General features: G+C 43.4%; 1 long non-coding RNA gene across 1 annotated transcript; it reads left to right on the plus strand.

The window, feature by feature from the left end:
* The first annotated feature begins 7,708 nt into the window (after window positions 1-7,708).
* Window positions 7,709-18,678, plus strand: LOC113459556 (uncharacterized). The gene is made up of 3 exons (XR_003380899.2): window positions 7,709-7,926; window positions 9,807-10,035; window positions 13,518-18,678. It is a non-coding gene; the product is annotated as an uncharacterized LOC113459556 (long non-coding RNA).
* Window positions 18,679-20,650: the final 1,972 nt, after the last annotated feature.

Raw genomic sequence — 20,650 nt, forward strand, 5'->3', positions numbered from 1 at the left:
CAAGTTGTGTGTTTCAGTTTGTTCCAGTTTCTCGGGTTTTGGTTGTTAATTGCTACCCCGAGATGTGCAAAAGGTCTCTGTTTCAGCCTGCGCATCTGAAGAACGAGTCAGAGTTCTTCAGTTTTCAGTCTTGAAGTTCTTTATTATTCTTATGTATAAAATTTTCTTTCTGCCCAGCCAAGGTCCACTCTGCAGGGCAGCCAAAGGCACTCTGCCCCTGGGGCAGTGTTGTCTTTTTATACTACAAACTACATATAGCATATTTACACTTAATTCCCAATACCTGTCACCTATGTTAGACAGTGCACTTCTACTCTAGACCAATCCCAAAGTGCCAGCATCAGAGCAGAAGATGGAGACCAAGAAGAAGAAGAAGAAGAAGAAGAAGAAGAAGAAGAAGAAAGGCTGGACATGCCCAAGTTCCTCCATCTTGTCCCCACAACCCCCATACCAAAAATCATAAAATCTACATTTTCACCCTGTGATAATTTTATTATTACACTATTTAAACTTCTGTGACTTTCAGGTCCTCATACAAAGCTGGTAATTTGCTCCACGGGTCATAATCAAACCCACAGGTGTTCTGGGCTGTGTGCCAGGGTCTCTGAGCCCCCTGGCAGGGGTGCTGGCAATTCTGGACGTCCAGAGGGATGTACTGAGTTCTGACACCAGTTTGTTTGTTTCAGTCTGTGCCCATTGCCTGTGGCCCTGTCACTGGGCACCACTGAACAGAGCCTGGCTCCCTCCTCCTTCAGGTTTTTACAAACATTTTTACAAACATTGATAAGATCCTCTGAGCCTTCTCTGCCCCAGGCTGAAGAGTCCCAGCTCTCCTAGCCTCCCCTCCTAGGACAGCTGATCCAGACTCTCCATTGTCTTCATGATCTTTTGCTGGACACTCCAGTATGTCCATGGCACTCTTGTATTGGAGAGCCCAGAACTGAGCAAAATACTCCACGTGGAGTCTCAAGAGATCAGAGTAGAGGGGAAATATCACTTCCCTCCAACTTCTGGTAATAGTTAGTGTAATGCAGCCCAGGATACCATTTGCCTTCTTTGCTGCAGGGGCACTGTGCTGGCTCATGTTCAACTTGGTATCCACCAAGGTCCTTTTCTGACAAGCTGCTTTCCAGCTGGGTGGCCTCCACTATGTATTGGCGCCTGGGGTTGTTCTTCCCCTGGCATAGGACTTTGCACTTCTCCTTGTTGAGTTTCATGAGGTTCCTGCTGGCCCATTTCTCCAGATTACTGGGACCTGGATGGAAGTGTAATCCATTGGTCTATCAGACACTCCTCCCAGTTGGTGTCATCCAGTTCATGACCACATAAAATCCATCTCAGATAGAAGTGGGTGACAAACATCCTTCACTGAATCCAGGAACCACAGCAATCAACCAGCTCAGGTCTGACCGTCAAAGCTCTGGACTGACTGCCTGACCTGGATCCGTGTGGGCAGCTGGTGAGGGGCCACCCTTCGGCATCCTGCTGCCTCCTGCCCACATGCAACAGGGGCAATTCCCAGCCAACAGGCTGGAATACGTGTGTGTGTTGGTGCAATGCACTTGTGCCATGTTTGCTTACAGTGCCTGAGCAAAACAGATGGCTGGGTTTGCTACTGCCTCTGCACGGGGCTCTGAGGGCATTTCAGTGCCACACTCCTCACTGAGACCTCACAGGCAACCATCCAAAGGCATCTCTGAGGCATCCTTAAGACTAATTATCCAGAACTTAAGGCAGGGGGAATAGCAACCTGTCCTGGTTTAGGGCAAACTTGGGAGAAAACTTCCAAAGGGGCCCCTCCAGAAAGCAAACCCACACAGCCCCTCCCCACAACCAGTTCAGGAAGGATTTCTCAGAGAGAAGTGGAAAGAACCTGTTTATTTAACAGGCACAGCACCCCCAGCACATAAAATGAACAATATTGGATGACACCACTCTTTCACTGCTCTGAAAAAGATGACAAATTCAGAAAGTCTCTCTGGGGGTGGTCACTCTGTTATCAGTCCCTCTGGTGCTGGGGCAGCTGCAGCAGTCACAAGGTGCAAACTCTCCGTGTTCCCAGGTCCCAGTCCAGAGAGTGGTTCAAAAAAAGGGAAAGGAAAAACAGTCTAGGGAAAAATTCAGACTGCTCAGCTAAACTAACTAATGAGCAGAAGCAAAAAGCAAGAGCAAAGCAGAAGAAAGAGCAAGAGCAAAACCAAAAGCAAAAGCAGAAAGTAAAAGCAGCATCATGTACTGTCCTGTCTGTGTGTCCTGCCTGCCGTGGGGGAGCAGGCTGATAACAAAACAAAAAACAAAACATTCGCTCTTCAGAGCCAGTCTTGAAGGCACAGAACATAATATCCAGCATAAACAGAACAACACCTGGGGATACAAGCATCATAATGTCACCCTAGGACACAACCAAGCTGCATAAGTTTCAGCAGAGGATTGCTGGTTTTGCAGACATTCAGAAAATTCCCCAAGCAGAGATAACTCCTCACTATGATGCACTGAGTCGTCTCTCAGCCAAGCCTGCAAGATGATCCATTACTTTTTAACCTCTGTACAGTTTCCACACTTCAGGTTTCATTTGTTTGATCCAGACTTTAGATTTCTTCTTTTTTTTTTTTTTTTTTTCCTTCCCAACCCCACGACATACTCAGCTCACAGGTGCAGCTTTCCACCGCTCGGTTTTGCTGGCTGCAGCTGGCTGCCTGATTAAACAGGCAGGAATTCCCATCTCAGCGCCCACAATGCATCTAGCAGCTGTCTTGCTCCCACAGACTGCTCTGATTTTGAGGAAAATGGTTTTAAATAGCTGCTTTCCCCTCACACCCACCCTCTGACTTCAGTGCAGTATGAAGTGGTTTATCAGGTCATGATAAACCACAGCATGGGTCTGTTTGACTCTGTCTTCAAGAGCAAATATTTGGCAAGAACAAAAGTTATGGGGACTTTCAAGGTGCTTTCAAGGCTTGGAAAATCTGGTCATTTCATTCACATGCTGCAAATGTGAAATTACCCACAAAATATAAGGAGCAACTTTGAAAATCTTATTGCAGCAAAATGTCTTCTGAAAAGATGGGTCCGGTGTGTGATTTAGATTTAGAGCTGAGCCAAGAAGTTGTAGCAATGTTTAAGGCTTGAGAAAGAGTCAGATAAAGCTCCTGGTTCCCAGAGGCAAGTGAAATGCCACAATTGCAGATTCCACATTTAAAATATGTCTCTGAGCCCTTGGTAAACTTCAGAGAGTCTGAAGTTTACCTGGGAATAGTCAGTAACACACTAATGTGTCCCTATGGCCCTGTGCATCTTCCAGCAGGGAGGAGACCTTTAGCAAGGAGGGAACAGATCCTTCATCAGCACACAGCACTGGCACAGTGTCCCACACAACACTGGGACAGTGTCCCACACTGCACCCCTCAGGGCAGATGCAGAGGATCACTCCATCAGTGTCCTACCCAATTTAGATGCCTCTGCAGGGCAGAAGAGCAGCAGAGGGGCTACCTGAGGGGACCAATCCACACATCTCCTGTGCCCAAAGGCACTTCATCCTTATCTGGAGCTGATGCTGCACAGAGAGGGCAGACACAGGCAAGGACTATTAGGAAGGCAGATTTTAGCCAGTACAAAAGATGCCAAATTTCGCCTGAATGCTGCTCAGTGTCATCCTCCAGGATATTATTGAATTTCATAGATGCATTTTGAGATCCATGGCAGGTGCCCAGCTGGCAGGAATCCCTCAGTGGCAGGACTGAAGGGAAGCATTGTCTGTGCTTCCAACAGGGACCGGGATCTCTGTCCCAGCATTAGCCATGCAGTCAACTTCCAGGGAGCTCTTGGCTCTGCTCAGCTCAGCTCCCTTCAGGAGATGGCCTCACCCATCCTCACTGGCTGTGAGCACAGAAAGGGAGGTCAGATCCCAGCCTGTGTCTTTCTTTATGGCAGGACCCTCCTTTATGGCTCATTGCCAGCAACAGTAGTTGGTGCTTCACAACTTCCTGCCTCTGTTGTGGGGGGACAAAAGGCTTTCTCTTAGCATGACATGCTGGGAGACAGAAGGCACCTCCTCTGCCAGAGTCTATGAAATGGTGGTCTCAGCAGTAGGGAAAAAATAGCTTTTTGGGCTGCTGAGTTTGCTGGCATCAGCAAATGTCAATCCACACACTGAAACAGCTCCAGAATGCTGTGGGCTGATGGCAGCTATTTCTGCACCAGTTCAGTGGATGAGGGAGTCCCACCTGGTACACAAAACATTCCCACTTCCATGTTTTGTTCAGAGAGAACATTTCCTTTCCTAATTTTTAAATTTTAAAACTGCTGCTTAAATGCTGTGTGCGACTTGAGTGCCTTTCCCTCTAAGTAATTTTGCAGAGGAACCCACACCAAGCCAAGGACTGATGGGAATTGTCTAGGCTCTGCTGGGCTCATCCTCATCTGAGTCTACCCTTAGGTGCACACCTGACTGCCTATTCCACAGGCAAATAAGTCATAGCTGAGCAGAAAGAGAACTTGAACAGGACCTAAATATTTTTCTCTATTTTTATATGTATATATATATATATATATATATATATATATATATATATATATATATATATATTCTTGACCACATGAAAAAGTTTGCAAACTTTAGGCAACACAATTAAATCCATTTATTGAAATGCTTTGGCAATGAAATCCAAATTTATGTATTTTGTACATTTGTTTTATACCTAGCTTGTTCAAATGTACCTGGAGGAAAATGGAGGTAGACAGGAATGTTTAGGCAAGGTGTGTTTGGCCACATCCCCACAGTAATACTCTGCTCTTTTATGAAGTGATAGAAAATTTTAAATAAGTGGAAGGGATGGACTTAATTTCTGTGACAGAGCACAATCAAAAGGCAAGTAACATTAAGAGTAAAGCAGGTCCTTGGTTCATTACTGATGGAATTAGCAATTCCTCTTCCACTTCCCTTTTTAAAGCAGATGAATGTATCCAAATAACAAATATAGATATGGATATATAGATATATAGATATATAGATATATAGATATATAGATATATAGATATATAGATATATAGATATAGATATATAGATACAGATATAGATAAAGACGTAAATATATAATTACCTATATGTCTTGAGTTTCCTCTGTGACAGGAGATACTGAAAATTCACTGCAAACCCACACAAAACAAGCTCTATTCAGTGACCTCAACCCATTTCAAACCCTCTTGGCTGAGACACCAATTGGGGGCAGATGTGACATGGGGCCTCCAAGAGATACACATCCTTCCAGCCCAGCTGGGCCTCCCCAATGGGCCTAGAGATGTCTGCTCAGTCAAGAGATGTGAGTCCAGGATTTCCAGACAAGACAAGGCTGCCAAGGTTCAGATGTGAATTTTTAGGCATTTATGTAACACATTGGATGTCTGCTTTTTACTAATTTTACTATTGCATTTAACCAACTACAATCAGAGTCCTTTTTCTGTTGGGTTTGATTGTGAAATAAAAAACTGTTCAAAGGGCTGCCAATGCATGAACTAGTTTATTTCCTAAGTGCTGCATCTTGTTCTGTCCTGCTCCTCCAGCTATTAGAAAGTAGGTCTCACTTTTTCCAGGATGGGTCAGGTTACCAGAGGAAGGTTTCTGGTATCTGGATCTAAGGGATCTGGATCTAAGGGATCTGCAGCCAATCTCAGACTTTGGGACCAGCTCAGATCCTGCCCATCAGGGCTTTAGCTCTCATCACAACCTGTCCTGCTGCTCCCACTCCTTTCTCAGTATGAGGGTGCCTGGGCAGAGCGGCCTGGGATGAGACATAGCACATTTTCTTCTGGTGGAATTTAAAGGGATTCTGCTCATTCCCATAGTAATTTTTGAGGTAGAAACATAAAAGATAAGCCTTCTGCTTTCCTTTTATGATTTGTACCATTATCTTCTGCTGATCTTCCTGCACCTACATTTTCTGTACTTAAATTCACCTGTATACATGTCAGTAACCCCTTTAAACAAGCAGAATGTCCTGGAGTAATGGGATTTTCTGGTTGTATTGCCTTCCATTGTATCAGTCCCTGATTGGAAGGGATTTGAAGAGCACGAAAACAATATAAGAGTTGAGAGCTCAAATTCTATTGGAAACCTCTGGAAAGTTCAGTTTAGTAAAGTGAGGCAGCAAAGCCCTTGGATATTTGAAGATCACAATAAAACCCTTGGATGTCTATAGATTTTGACACAGTATAACACAATGTGGGAAGAGATGTATTTAGGGTAGGTATAAAAAGCTTGATTTTTCATTTATAGTAGCTTCAAGTGGATTTGGCTTTGTATTTGAGGCAAACTGCTTCAAAGACAACAAGCAAGGGAAATCACAGGCTTGTTCAAGAATCATTCCCAAGCAGAAAAGCTCTTGTGATTAGGGAATAATCTTCACAAGGGAACATGTATCTATATTGATGCCACACTGACTCTCCCATCCATTACAAGATTACAGATGCAAGGTGAAACACTCATTTTGTCCTTTGTGCACTGCAATCAGATTTTTGGGGGGAAAAACTTTTTTACCCCAGGATTCTGCCTTATTCTGTAACATGCAATGGCCAGGGTTATACACAGGAATCCTGCCTCCTTCCTTCACTGCTGAGATAAAAGACAAAAGCCTTCCAGGAAAGCCAAGCTGGATTTGTGGCCCAGGAGCTGCCTGTGGAAGCTGCAGCCGGTGCCCAACACCGAAGATAAGATGATGTGATTGCTGCTGCTGCTGCTGAGTGTCAGCACGAGTGTCTGACGGTGAATTCTGCTGCTCCGTGCTGTCCTTGCCCTGCCGTGGCTGCTGCTGGCACTGCAGGCAGAGCCCCTTCCTAACTCTGACAGCATCGGGGCATGCTCGGAATGAACTCACCCGAAAACACGCTGAAACAAAAGCAAAAGCCATGATTCTTGCTAAACTTCCATTTTCTGCTGCAACTGCACTGGGAAGCAGTGACACACCGTGTTTTATCAGGAGACTGTTTATCAGCAGCCATTAGCAGACTGGGAATGCAGCACTGGAAATCCCCCTCCAGCTCCAAGCCTAAATCTTAGCAGAGCTGGTGTAACACAGGCAGAGAGATTTAAAGCTGCCTCACACCAATAAATCCTGTGCTTGTAAATGGCAAACTCTACCTGTGTCACACACACTTAAAATCAAAGGTGAACTCAATCTCCACTGCAGCTGGGTATTGATTTACCTACATTGACTTAAATTCCTGTATAGTAAATCAAGAGCTACCAAGAACTGACATGAAACTGCAGGTTAAAGGCACTTGTCCTGAGAAAAATAATTTTAGCAGGATTAATTATTTTTGCCTGAGTTTCCCTCTGGGTATGGTTGGAACAATCACAAGCAGGCAGGTTAGTTCCTCAAGGCATGTAAAAGTCAACACTGAAAGGAAGAAAGCTCCAGGACAGGCTGGAAAAGCAGAAGGCAGCACATGCCACTGTGTCCTGCAAAGCTCAGCTGTCCCTGTTTTCATATGGCCATGTGAATTCTGTCACTTTCCTGCCAGACTAAAATTAAGTAACTGAAGCCACTTGCATCAGCAGTCTGAGGTTAAATTAAACCATTGGGGAACCTGGAGAGGACTGGATTCTGTGCCAGCTTGTAGTGGAATTTTCTGAAGAATGTCTGAGGTGAGGAATATTAATAAGAAAATCAGAAGAGTGGATGCATGCAAATGACAATGATGCATAGTAAGAGGCAGATTGTTTCCTAGCAACACAGGCTTTAGGCTGGTTAGTTTTGGTTAGCATTTTCTCACTAACAGCTGCAATTTGTTTCTGTACTGCTGCTCATTTGCCTACCTGTGCTGAAAGAGAGGAAAAGCAATGGAGAGCACAGGGTAGGATCTGTGTGTGCCAGGCTGTGATTGCAGGGGAGAACTCTGAGTGTGGGGAACCTGCCAGGAGCCCAAAAACTGGTGAGTTGGAGGTGTCTTTTCAAATGCCCATTTCTGCCATGTGTGAACTAGCTCTGACCTGGACCTTCTGCTTCAGGCAGCTGAGCCAGAGCACATGAGTTTCACCCCCACTGCATTTTGTACTTCCCTCCTCCCCTGTCTCTGTTCCATAGTACCATGTGCTCCAGGAATACCCTATGGCTAATTCTGCTCTCAGTATCATCAGTGAGAGACCCTTGACTTCACTGGTAACAGGGCAGAGCCCTTTTATTTATTTATGGATTCTGTCTGTGGCTTTATTTGCACCATATCCTCAGAGAATAGTGTAGAAAAACAGCTCCTGTATGTGTGTGTGTGTTGATGTGTGTGTTATGTCTAGGTCTTGGCATACTGGGACCTCTGCTCACCTACTACAAGGTAAATAATTAATGATTGTATGTCTGTTAGAAATCTTTTCTGAAGGTGTTTGACAAATGCCTTGTTCTGCTAAGGTGCTACAAAAGCAACTCCTAATAAAAATCCCAACCATCCCTTTAAGGCAGCATTTGTGACCAATATGGGCAGTGTCAGCTTTGGGGCTTTCCACACAGACACGGTGAAACAAGCTCTGCTTTCTCCATACAGACCCTGCTGCCTTCTCCCCTGCCTGTCAGTACTTCCAGCAGCCAGCCTCCCTCATCCTCCTGGAGAGCTCTGTGTGTTTTAAATCCAGTTTCCTTTCTGCAAAAGGAAAGAATGTGAGAGATGCTTTAAACAGCATGTGAGTTTTCACATTGTCCTTAACTCCTCTGTGCTGTGTGTGGAGAGCACAAATTTCACCCAGTTTATGTAAATGCTGTGGAATTGCTGTAAGAGAGGGCAGCACAGTCAGGGACACCAATTGTTGCATTCCAAATGAAATGGGCTTGTAGTCCTATATCCTCCACTGATCTGTCTGCAGCTCCAAGTGTTTAAAGCCAAGGACCAAGGCTTTTTTAATGGCAGACAAAAACTAAATATAGGACATAAACAGCCAGTCCCATGCACTGAATGAAACCTCATTTCCAGTGGCTCAATGACTTTCAGATCTGCTGTTTTTCTTAGTAAAGTGCAGGGGCTGGCATGAGCTTTTCTCATGGCTGGGCACCAGGCTTTTCCAATCCATAACATCTCCAGAGGGTATGGCACCAGCTCCTCTGTCTCATTTCTGTCCTGAAAAGAAAGGCTTTAGAATGTCTCATTAGCCACAAGAAAACTCACACAGGAGAATGAGTCTGAGAAGTGCCCAGCCATGAGAAAAGCTCATGCCAGTACCTGCACTTTACTAGGAAAAACATAGATCCAAAAGTCATAAGCCACTGGAAAGGAGGTTTCATTCAGTGCATGGGACTGGCTGTTTATGTCCTATATTTAGTTTTTGTCTGCCATGAAAAACTGTCTGGGTAAGAGGAACACAAGTTTTTGATGTACAAAGAAAGCAAGAAAAGGGAGAAGAGACTTCACTTATTAGAGTTATTTAAAACTCAGCAGTCTTTGTGCACAGCTGTTCAACTTGAATAAGCAACCTCTCTCTGAAAGAGTCAGCATTGCCCCTCCTTCAGTGCAGAGCTGGGAAAATGCCCATCCACATCCATTAGTCATCCACACAGCCTCCAACAAAGGCTGCTCTGGCTAGCAGGAAAGTGTAAGCCCTAAACTTTTCCTGGCCTGAGCTGTAAGTAGATGAGAAAAGGGAGGAAGGGACTATGGAACTATTTATTTGCCTTTCTGTTTGGGTTTAGAAAGACTGAAGAACAGAAACAGTCTCTAGGAAGGTGCCCAAATGTGACAGTGAGACCCCAAACCCCAGCAACTTGCTTTAAAACCTCGACCTACCTTATCCAAGCTCATCAAAAATATCTGCCACCTTATACTTTTCACAGATCTTTGGGAGAGGATGCTGCAGAGCTGGGAAGGCTTGCACACTCCTGGAAACCCATGGAAGTACAAGGCCCAATTATGCCAGGGATGTTGACTGCCACAAGCCACTGGCTAAAATCATGGGATTCCCTCTTCCATGGGGTAAAACACATGTCAAAGCAAAGGGCACAGCAGTGCCAGACCTGCTCATAATGGATGCTGTAAATGTGAAAATAATGGATTCTTAAGGAGGTACTGAATGGTGTTGTTTCTATTTAGCAATGTTTTGTTTAAATTTGCACCTATAATAAACCCTGAAGGTGTGCCTTGGATTGTGTCAGTCTGTCACATGAGCAAACATAATGAATGTACAATTAAATGAGTTAATGAGTAATGTGATACAGCAAGAAAGCCCTCCTCCTCATGGCAGAATGCATCCCATAAAAGCAGCAGGGGTTTTCTACTAGCTTTTACAGCACAGAGAAGGCAAAGACACCACCTGTGGTTCTAAATCAAGAATGAGACTCTTGCAGCTCTACCCACCTCGGCTGTCCCACCAGGACCCATAGTGGATAAGCGCTCTTCAGCACAGGGGCAGGAGACTGATCCACAGAAACCTCTGCTTATCTTCTGCCCATGCTCAATTCACTGGTTCTCTGCACCCCAGGAAATTCCTCTTGGTTTGACTGTAATTGCTTCAAGTTGATTTTGTCTTTTTGGCTCTGTGGTTGAACAGCACTCAGAGGAATAACCTCTGGGCATGAAAATGGGCTGGGAAAATCTCTAAAAGGCAAACTGGGGAAATCCAGAGCTGAAAATTCAGTGCATACTTTCATTCAAAGGGTAGACCCATGCAATTGATTGGTGCTGCAGATGTCTCTGCTGAAGTTGGCCTAAAGCCCCTGCTTGGTGGAGTGGGATTTGCCCCCTGTGAGCTGCCAGAAATCAGCCCGTCTCCTGCAGCAGCTCTTCTGTGAAGGCTTTGCGATTGCCCTCCCACTTCCAAAGAAGTGAGGAGTCCCTGAAGCACAACTGATGAACATCAGAGCATGGAGGAATTTTACAACAAACTGCCTGTCCTGGTTTAGGGCAAATTTGGGAGAAAATATCCAAAGGGGCCCCTCCAGAAAACAAACCCACACGGCCCCTCCCCACAATCGGTTCGGGAAGGATTCCTCAGAGAGAAGTGGAAAGAACCTGTTTATTTAACAGGCACAGCACTCCCCAGCACACAAAATGAACAATACCGGATGACACCACTCTTTCACCACTCTGAAAAAGATGACAAATTCAGAAAGTCTCTCTGGGGGTGGTTGCTCTGTTCTCAGTCCCTCCGGTGCTGGGGCAGCTGCTGCCCAGAGTAGGCCCCGCTAGGCCTCAGGGTGCAAACTCTCCGTGTTCCCAGGTCCCAGTCCAGAGCAGGTTCAAGTGATTCAAAAAAGGGAAAGGAAAAACAATCTAGGGAAAAATTCAGACTGCTCAGCTAAGCTAGCTAATGAGCAGAAGCAAAAAGCAAGAGCAAAGCAGAAGAAAGAGCGAGAGCAAAGCGAAAAGCAAAAGCAGAAAGTAAAAGCAGCATCATGTACTGCCCTGTCTGTGTGTCCTGCCAGCCGTGGGGGAGCGGCTGATAAGAAAACAAAACAAAACTTTCACTCTTCAGAGCCAGTCCTGAAGGCACAGAACATAATATCCAGCATAAACAGAACAACAACCGGGGATACAAGCATCATAATGTCACCCTAGGACAGTGCCTGATTGCTCAGCCCTCCTGTGGCTCAAGAGGGAGGATCAGTGCATGTGTCCCAACTGCCTGGGCCCTGGGTCTGCCCACAATGAGAAGTGGTTTTGTCTCCATAAAAAAAATTAATTTTCCACAGAAGTGCCAGCTGTTATTTCAGAGGCAGCTCTCTGGGTCCAGGTCATTAAAACCAGAGTATCACAGTAAAATCTTTGGGTGTCTGGAATTCCTCGGAAGCCCTGAAGCTGTCTCTGAGGAAAAATGCAGCTGTTTGTTCACCAGCACAGGAGCTCCCTCCTCTGCAGCCTTGGCCTTTCCCAGCTTCCTCTCTGAAGGTGGAAGGGAATTTCAGTGTATCTATTCAGTCATCAGCTGATGAGCTGCCAACAGCTCTGTTAATTTTCCCCTGCTGTAATAGGCAGTTTAGGGCCCCAGCCAATGACCAGGGAAGCTGCTGGAAAGAGTCCCACTGATTTCAATGGCTGTCCAACAACACACAGCCATATATGCTGAAAATGAAGCACAAACCACACAAATCTGCTTCTCACAGGCCACAGGACTGTCCTCTGTTATTCATAATTATCATGATTATTGTCATTACTGGATTTGAATTAATGCCCGTGAGTGCAGATGGACAGAGATTTCTCTGAGCACCAATTCTGCCATTTAACCAGGGCTTTCTCAGAACTTCAAACAAAGAAGAATGGTTCCAGATGCCATTCTTTTCCTTTGCATCCCCACAGCTGCTGACCAGCTATGATGTCCACAGCAAGAACTAAATTTCTCTAAGTGAATTGTAAAATCTGTCAAAAAATTCTTTACATACAACAATAATAAAAACCTTAAGCTGAACAGCAGAAATTGCCAAAAGAATATTAACAAGTTAGCTAAAGACAGGGATCATTAACACTTAAAAAAATATGACTGCTCTGTAGTTTAAAGAACTGTAATTTCATCTTTGAGGTCTATAGATAACAGTGGGATTGTGGGAAAGGAAGTAGTTCTGTCAGCTCTGCATGAATCCTATTAACACTTTTTTTTATTAATAAAAGGAGCTCAAAATCTATCACCACTTTGATCTCAGTTCAGTAAAGCTAATCTTAGTGTTGGTTTTAACATGGACATTTAATTGCATTTAATCACCTTCTGCAAAAATCAATTTAGCTGACATGATACTGGCCAGGACTGGTCAGCAGAGATAAGAGCTGTGTTCTAGCTACTCCATCCTATTACACTCACCTCTAAGCAGGCAACTAATTAATGTGGTTATCCCCAGAACACCCTTGGGAGGAAGGAAAATGCTGTTTCTGTTTATTTGTTGGTTTGGAGTTTTTTTTTCAGATTAAGAACTCAGGGAATAGCAAAATTAAATGGCTTCCACAAGAACATGTGTTAAATCTCTGACAGTGCACAGAATGAGCTCCTCGTTTCTACCTGGCACCCTTATGTCTAAATCCATTCTTTGCCTGCATTAATCACTATCAAATCTGATGCTGATCATAACCTGTTGTGGCATTCATCTTTTCTTAAACTACTGGTTTGAACACTGCTCAGACTTCATAGAATCATGGAACTGTTCAGGTTGGAAAAGGCCTCTTAGAACATGGAGTCCAATCTTTAACCCACCGTGCTCACCATGACCCCAAATGCCACACCCACGCACCTTTTGAAAGATCCAGGGATGGTGATTCCAATGCCTGACCTCCCTTCCAGCAAATAATTTGCTCCTAATATCTAATTCTTATCTAAATCTTCCCTGACACAACTTGAGGCCATTTTCTCTCATCCTTTTGTAGCCACCTTGCCCTGCAGAGTATGAACTTCACGGCAGTGATCAATGCACGCAAGGTTTTCCACTGAGAGCACAAAAGTGAATTTCAGGCATATTTTACCATGTAGTTTGCTTGGAAAGCTCTGAGCTTGCCTCGTGGCATCCTTTGTAATTCATGTCACATCTTAGATCTGCATTATTAACCATAACATTTTTCATTTACAGAGCATCCTCCAGCCAAGGATCTCAGCACACTTCCTATTTATTATTAAAGCCTTTCAACATTCCTGCAGAGTGAACTTGACATCATTTAAGAGATGGAAAAACTGGAACACAGAGAGGAAAATTGAGAAAAACATGCAGATTTGTACTTGTACTGGGGAAAGAAAACCAACCCTGCTATGTACGTTTGAAAGTTCTCAGGCTTGACAAGAGTAATGAAGTTGTTTAGCCAAATTTGATCATCACAGAAGTGCCCAAAGATGATACTGCCTGACACAGTCAATAGCAATCCCCAAGCAGCAAGGAGAATATTACATATTTTTTTGTTTTCTTAACACCAAATGTACCTGCAATTATCCATGGCATGTGCTTATATTTACTCTACACCAATTCATACAAGTTTGATTTCCCTAATAGCCAAATTTCAACAAAGCCTTGTCAAAGGTGACTTGTGCCAGCTCTCTGTTCTAGCCTTGGAGTGTGTTTGCTGTGTTTAATTGGCCTTCAGTAGCTCCTGCCTCCTGTCAACAATAATTCACAATTGGCTGAGTGACCTGAAAGAGCTCCCTATTTTCAGGACAATGTTGTTTTTAGTGGAGTCACCAGCAGATTCCCTTGGGGTGCTTCAGTGTGGGTGAGCAGCTCATTCAAGGAGCACTCATCAATGCCCCAGGTACAGTTTTGTTGATTCAGGTTGTAAGAAAATCAAATTTTCCCTACTTTGTGACTCAAGTTTGTGATATGGAGTGCAAAAAAAAAGGATGGTTTATTTTGAAAGCACCCTAAGGTTTTTCAAAAGAAGAAAGAAAACTACCATTCTTTTTTACAATTGAAATCAGAGATGTTTAATATTATGGGAACTCAGCACATCCCTCCGGATGTCCAGAGTTGCCGAGAACCCCGTTGGGGGGCTCAGAGACCCTGGCATACTGCCCAGAACGCCTGCTGGCTTGATTTTGATCCTTCCAATGAATTGCCAGCTTGGCATGGGGATGTGAAAGCCACATAGGTTTGAATGGTATAATAATAAAGTATTCACAGGGTGAAAATACAGATTTTAGGATTTTTGGTATAGGGGTTATGGGGACAAGATAGAGGAATCAGGCCGTGTCTAGTCCTTCTTTCTTCTTCTTGTTCTCCATTTTCTGCTGTGATGCTGGCACTTGGGGATTGGTTTAGAATAGAAGTGCGCTGTCTAACATAGGTGATAGCTATTGGGAATTAAGAGTAAATATGATATACGTAGTTTGTAGTATAAAAAGACAACACCACCTCAGGGGAGGTCAGAGTGCCTGTGGCTGCCGTGCTGAGCAGATCTCTGCTGGGCAGAAAGAAAATTTCATAGATAAGAATTAATAAACAACCTGAAGACCAAAAAGTGAAGAGTCCAGACTCATTCTTCAGAGCATGGTCTGCCTCAGAACCATCCCATGCATCTCGGGGCAGAGAACAGACAGCCGACCCAAGATAATATACTCTATGTCTTCTAAAATACAAACCAATCTTGGGGTACTCTCTAACAAGCATTCTGGTGTGAGTAAAAGAAAATTAATCTGGCTTCAACTTTGCTGCCAACTTGCGGGGCTGCCAAACAGGCGCTGCAGCTGAGTTGTAGCGCTGAGATTTCGTGCGGCAGTTCTGCCACCTGCAGGCGCTGGGAGCAGCCCTGCAAGGGCTTTGCCTGCCAAGCTCTCCGTGTACTTCTTTTTTTGGGCTGATGAGGGAAGAGTCCGCAGCGGTCAGCCCCGACCTTCGACCCATAAAAATATTTTGTTTCGCTTTTTATATATTAGGATAATTATTTAACTAGTCTGACTCACTAGCTGAGCTTGCTTCTTCCCTATCATTTATATACTGTGGTTATGAAGAAGGGACAATGAAATCAGTTTTGTTAAGTGACTTTTGGGATGGGTGGCAGGTGTTAGAACAAGGCCAGGAATAGCTACAGCCTCCACCAAAGCCCAGCAGCTTTGGGGGTGACAATCAGACAGACCCCCAACACCATGTGTGCCCAAACTAAGCACTGCAATGAGTATGGATGGTGTAATCACTTTGGGGAATTTAGGCAATAAGCTTGAAAAGCCTCTTTTTATACAAAGAGAGGGAAATGGAAGTTTTCTAACAGACATAACAGTACCCTGGTAAGGCTGTGTAGTCTTACAGCTCTGTCTTAGGAAAGGAGCTGTTTTCAAAGCTGGGGCTAAGTGCCACACAGAGGATTCCTGTCCAGGTGCCCCACAACCACGCTCTCACAAAGCTCTCCTGAGAATCCTGACCACTGAGTGCCTCTGTTCACATCCTCAGGCCAGAGATGATCACAGGCCAGTCTTGGAGCTGTCACCTTGTCTCCTTGAAGCTTAATTTTCTTAGAATTAAGTCATAACACACACAAAATAATTAAAAGAAGTTCTCTCATCCCTCTTTCCTAACCCCAAGGGACATTTTAGAATAAATACTACTTACCAGCTGCAAAACAATCTTTGTTTGATAGAGACACTTGCTTCCACCTTAAAGGTATTAAAGGGGGGCTGTGAGAAAGATAGGGACAGAGTTTTTAGCAGGGCCTGTTGCAAGGGGTGATGGTTTTAAATGGAAAGAGGGCTGATATTTATTAGATATGAGGACATAAGGCTGCTCTGGTTTTTGGATGACTGAGAGATGGACCACAGCCTGGAGGAGAGGGGACAGCTGTGACACTGTGAAAGGTTTGTGCTACTGCTTTTTCAGCTGGGAGATAATGCTCAGGGTTTCATCAGAGCACCCATCCAATTCTGAGCTGAGTTTGATGCATGGTGGGTAGTTGTTGGATGGAGGTGCCTGGAGATGGGCAGGACTACTGTGGCTGGGTGTTTCTCCTCTTCCTGCCTCAGAGAAATAGCTCTTGCAGAGGAGTGCAAGATCAAATTCCAAACCCAGGCTGCTGCTCCCCCTCTTTATTTAGAGTTGGGTTGATGTCCCATCTATCAGCTCACTCAAGCTCAGTGAAGCTTCTGAACTTCCCATTAGACAAGAACAATTCCCCAAAACATAGGAGGGGCACAGACAGACAAGGGCTTTTCACTCCTCAGCAAACACCACTTGCCACCACAAACCTCTCCCAAGGAATTTCCTGCTTGGTACCACTCAGGTTTGCTTACACCTGGCAGGAACATTAATTGCTTTGGTTAAGACAAGCAGAATTTCTGTGTCCACATGGACATGTCTGTGGCACAACTACTGGAAAATAACTGTGGGTGTGCTGAGCTGGGTAGGAGTTGTTCCCAGGGTGGCCACAAGCACTTTGCAATGCACAGATTACACATTCTGGCCTGGGTGCTAAATACCTGTATGCTGACAGAAATGGTGCAACCAAGTATTAGGATTTGGAGGAAAGCACAGCAAAAATATTTTGTTTTCTATATTGGGGCCTGTGTTCTCTTTTATCCTCACATTTTGTGTGTCTCTTCCCAAACCCCCTTCTCTTTTCTTTTGCCAAAAGCATCATGGGGAGCACCCCCCTTCTACAATACCTTTTTCCAGTCCCAACTGCTCTCTCCTGCCCAGTTCTACCCTTTTTCTCTTTTCATTCCTCATTTACAAAAGACAGAAAGGAGCTACAATTTGGACACACTCCAAAGGGATTGTTCCTAGCTGTATAAGCTTTGCCTTTGTCACAGTGCCATCATCTCTGGAGCATGGACTGCTGGCAGCTGAGCTGCAGCCTTTGGGCACCTCCAGCAAGCTCAGTTACCCAAAAGAAGATTTGTCCCATGACTCAAGAACTTGGGATCTGTTCTGGGACAGACAATTCCTTTGAGACTCTAAGTAACACCTTTCACCTCTATGTGAGCTTGGTCCATTCCTTTAACCTTCAACATATCATTTACAAACATGATAAGGAAGATCTTTGTTTCAGAGCAACACAGTGAGATGGCCCAGAGGGACATTTAACTTCCCTATGGAGATGAGATGCAAATGAGCACCCAAACCTACACAAGTGCTGTCCCCTGGGCAGTGTGAGGTTGCAAATGGGAGGTGCCTGGCCTGTCCTGTGATAACTGCAGTTCCTTTTATGGGGACACACAAAACCTGAGGAGCTGTTGGCACGGTGCTCTGGCCAGGATGAATTTCTGTGTTTTTCTGTGATGCTGATTTCCCCAGGAGAGATTATCAGAGATAATTTTTTTTTCTTCCCTGTCCTGTGGCATTGAGAATGAATTTCTCCAACAGCATTATGGGACATTGAGCTTTGTTTTCAGATATTGCTCATGCCTTGTTAGATGATGGAAAACCAGCACTACAACTCAACCTGCAGCACTAGGTACAGAAATATTTCTGTTATATAGGAAGGTTAGATTTATGTTATAGATACATATTTTAATATTGGCCTTTTGCAAATATTAAAATGGTTTCTGTATGTGAAGTTTAGAGTAACTTTGTTATAAATATATAGTATTTCTGTTTCTACTTTCAGTTTTTATTTCTGTTGTTAATTAAGCTTAGATTTACTAGTGAAATAGCTGATATAAATATCTTTGTGTTAAATGCCTGCTTGGATGGGATAACATCCACTAAACATATGAAGAAGACACCTGCTACTGATATGCCAACTTTCAGCACTCACCATCTGAAGACAATGTGGGCCAGGGCCAAAGCTGAAGATGATGATAAAAAAGGACTAAAACCACATCCAAGAAATATGCATGCTCTAAAAAGATGGACCCAGGGAGGAGATATGCTAAATAATTCTTGGAACATGTAAACTAGTTTGGAGGAAAGCTTCTTATGCATAAGGGTCTATGAATATGCAACAGGCTGATGGAAGGGGAAAGGTACTTAAAGGGTATCTCCAAAGATAAGTGCCAAGATGCACCCACCATAATAACCCCTATGGTCCTTGCCTCCTGCTGTCATTTATTAAACTTTTTACAGAACAGTGAATGTGTTTTTCACAATTATGAGTGAGAGGAATAGCGGATTTGTCTTTCCAAACAAGCTGTGGGTCTGCTGGTAGATAAAACTAGCACTGGTGGGAAGGATTCCACTGATTGATGAACGGAAAAAGGTATTTGCTTTTACAAATAAACTTTAAGTTTGCTGATAAATGAAATTAGACATTGAAAGATGAAAGAATGGGGTAGAAAAAAAATAAATTCCATAAGAATTAAAAATTAAAAGGGAGGGTTATACATTAGAGAGAAAATTTTGGTATCAGGTGTATTGGAAAGTCTGTACCTCTCAAGTACCTCAGCCAATAGGGAAAGACAGAAGGGAAATGTGGGTGGGAAATTGGGATAAAAAAGGAGGCTGCATCCTCCAAAAACTGGGGAGATCCCATAGGGATGTCCCATGGCCTCTCTCTTTATTCAAATAAAGTAAAAGGACTCCTCTGTCTCCTTTTTATACATGTTTTATACATTAATCCACATTATATATACATGTTTTATACATTAATCCACAAATACCAGAGGTTTTTATACAAAACCTCTGGTATTTGTGGATTAATTTTCCTAACAGGAGGAATTTCTTCACAGAAACATTGATTAGACAGTGGAACAGGCTGCCCAGGGAGATGGTGGAGTCTCCATCCCTGGGAATGCTTGAGGAAAGTCTGGACATGGCACTCAGGGCCATGGTCTGGTTGGCAGGATGGTGTTTGGTCACTGGTTGGACTCAGTGATGTCAGAGGTCTTTTTCCAGCTGTGAAAAAAGTGTATTTTATGATTGGCTTTTCACAAATATTAAAATGAATATTATATGTGTTGTGTTAGAAAGTTATGCTGTGTTAATTCTCCAAAGTAGTGTGTTAAATATAGTTTTAGGTTATAACATAATGGTAAAATAGAAACTATGCTATGTAAGATACTTTTTTTAAAGAAAGGACTTGCACCGAGATAGCAGCCACAGGACACCTGAATCTTTCAGAGAAAAAGAATTTATTGCCCTCTTATCAGAAGAAACAAACTTCTTCCTGCCTCACTCAATCCTGAAAATGCCATCAGAATTAAGAGGAAGAAGTTGACACTGACCGGACAGAATCCTGTATTTGAATGGAATGTATGCATCAAGGATGAGATGCATGAATATGCAACAGGTTATCGCTTTTAAGGGTTAATCTTCTGTTAATGTGGGTCCTTTTTTGAACTTATTTTGCCCAGGAAGAGGTACCCGGGTATCTGTAACTCTTTTCATTGTCTTGTATTGTCCTAATTCAAATTGTCCAAATTATTATTACTCTAATTATATTGCTATTTTTATAACCATTTTATTACTATTAAACTTTTAAAATTTTAAAAAGAAGCGATTGGTGTTTTTCACACGGTTTAATTACTGGCAGTGAAGTGCATGGAGGGAGAGGCTGGAAATCGCAGAATCACAGAACCTTTTCCAACCTTTTCCATTAGGTTGTGTGAAAAACACCAATCGCTTCTTTTTAAAATTTTAAAAGTTTAATAGTAATAAAATGGTTATAAAAATAGCAATATAATTAGAGTAATAATAATTTGGACAATACGAGACAATAAAGACAAAGAGTTATAGACGGTCCGAGTACCTTTATCTGAGCAAAATAAGCCCGAAAAAGGACATCCGTTAACAAAGGATTAACCCTTAAAAACAATAGCCTGTTGCATATTCATACACTTCAAACATGATGCATAAATTCCATTCAAACACAGGATTCTGTCTGGTCATCGTCAGCTTCTTCCTCTGAATCCTAACAGCGCCTTCGAGGTGGGAAGAAGTCATTTCTTCTGATAATGGAGCAATAAATTCTTTTTCTCTGAAAGATTCAGGTGTCCTGTGGCTGCTGTCTCACTGCAAGTCCTTTCTTTAAAAAAAGTATCCTACACAGCATAGTTTCTATTTTAACATTTTGTTATAACCTAAAACTATATTTAACACACTACTTTGGAGAATTAATACAGCATTATTTTCTAACACAACACATATAATATTCATTTTAATATTTGCGAAAAGTCAATCATAAAATACTCGTTTTTCACAACCGCGAGAGGCGCCAGCGACATAAACCACACGCACACTTGCTTCTTTCTCCGCTTTGATCTCGATTGTCTATTTTGATTTCTCTATTTTCTAGTTCCAACAGTTTATCTCCTATTTTATCGCTGCCGCTGTCCCGGGTTCCACAATCCCTC

Source organism: Zonotrichia albicollis, chromosome 4, assembly GCF_047830755.1.
Source record: "Zonotrichia albicollis isolate bZonAlb1 chromosome 4, bZonAlb1.hap1, whole genome shotgun sequence".
NCBI classification, from domain to species: domain Eukaryota; kingdom Metazoa; phylum Chordata; class Aves; order Passeriformes; family Passerellidae; genus Zonotrichia; species Zonotrichia albicollis.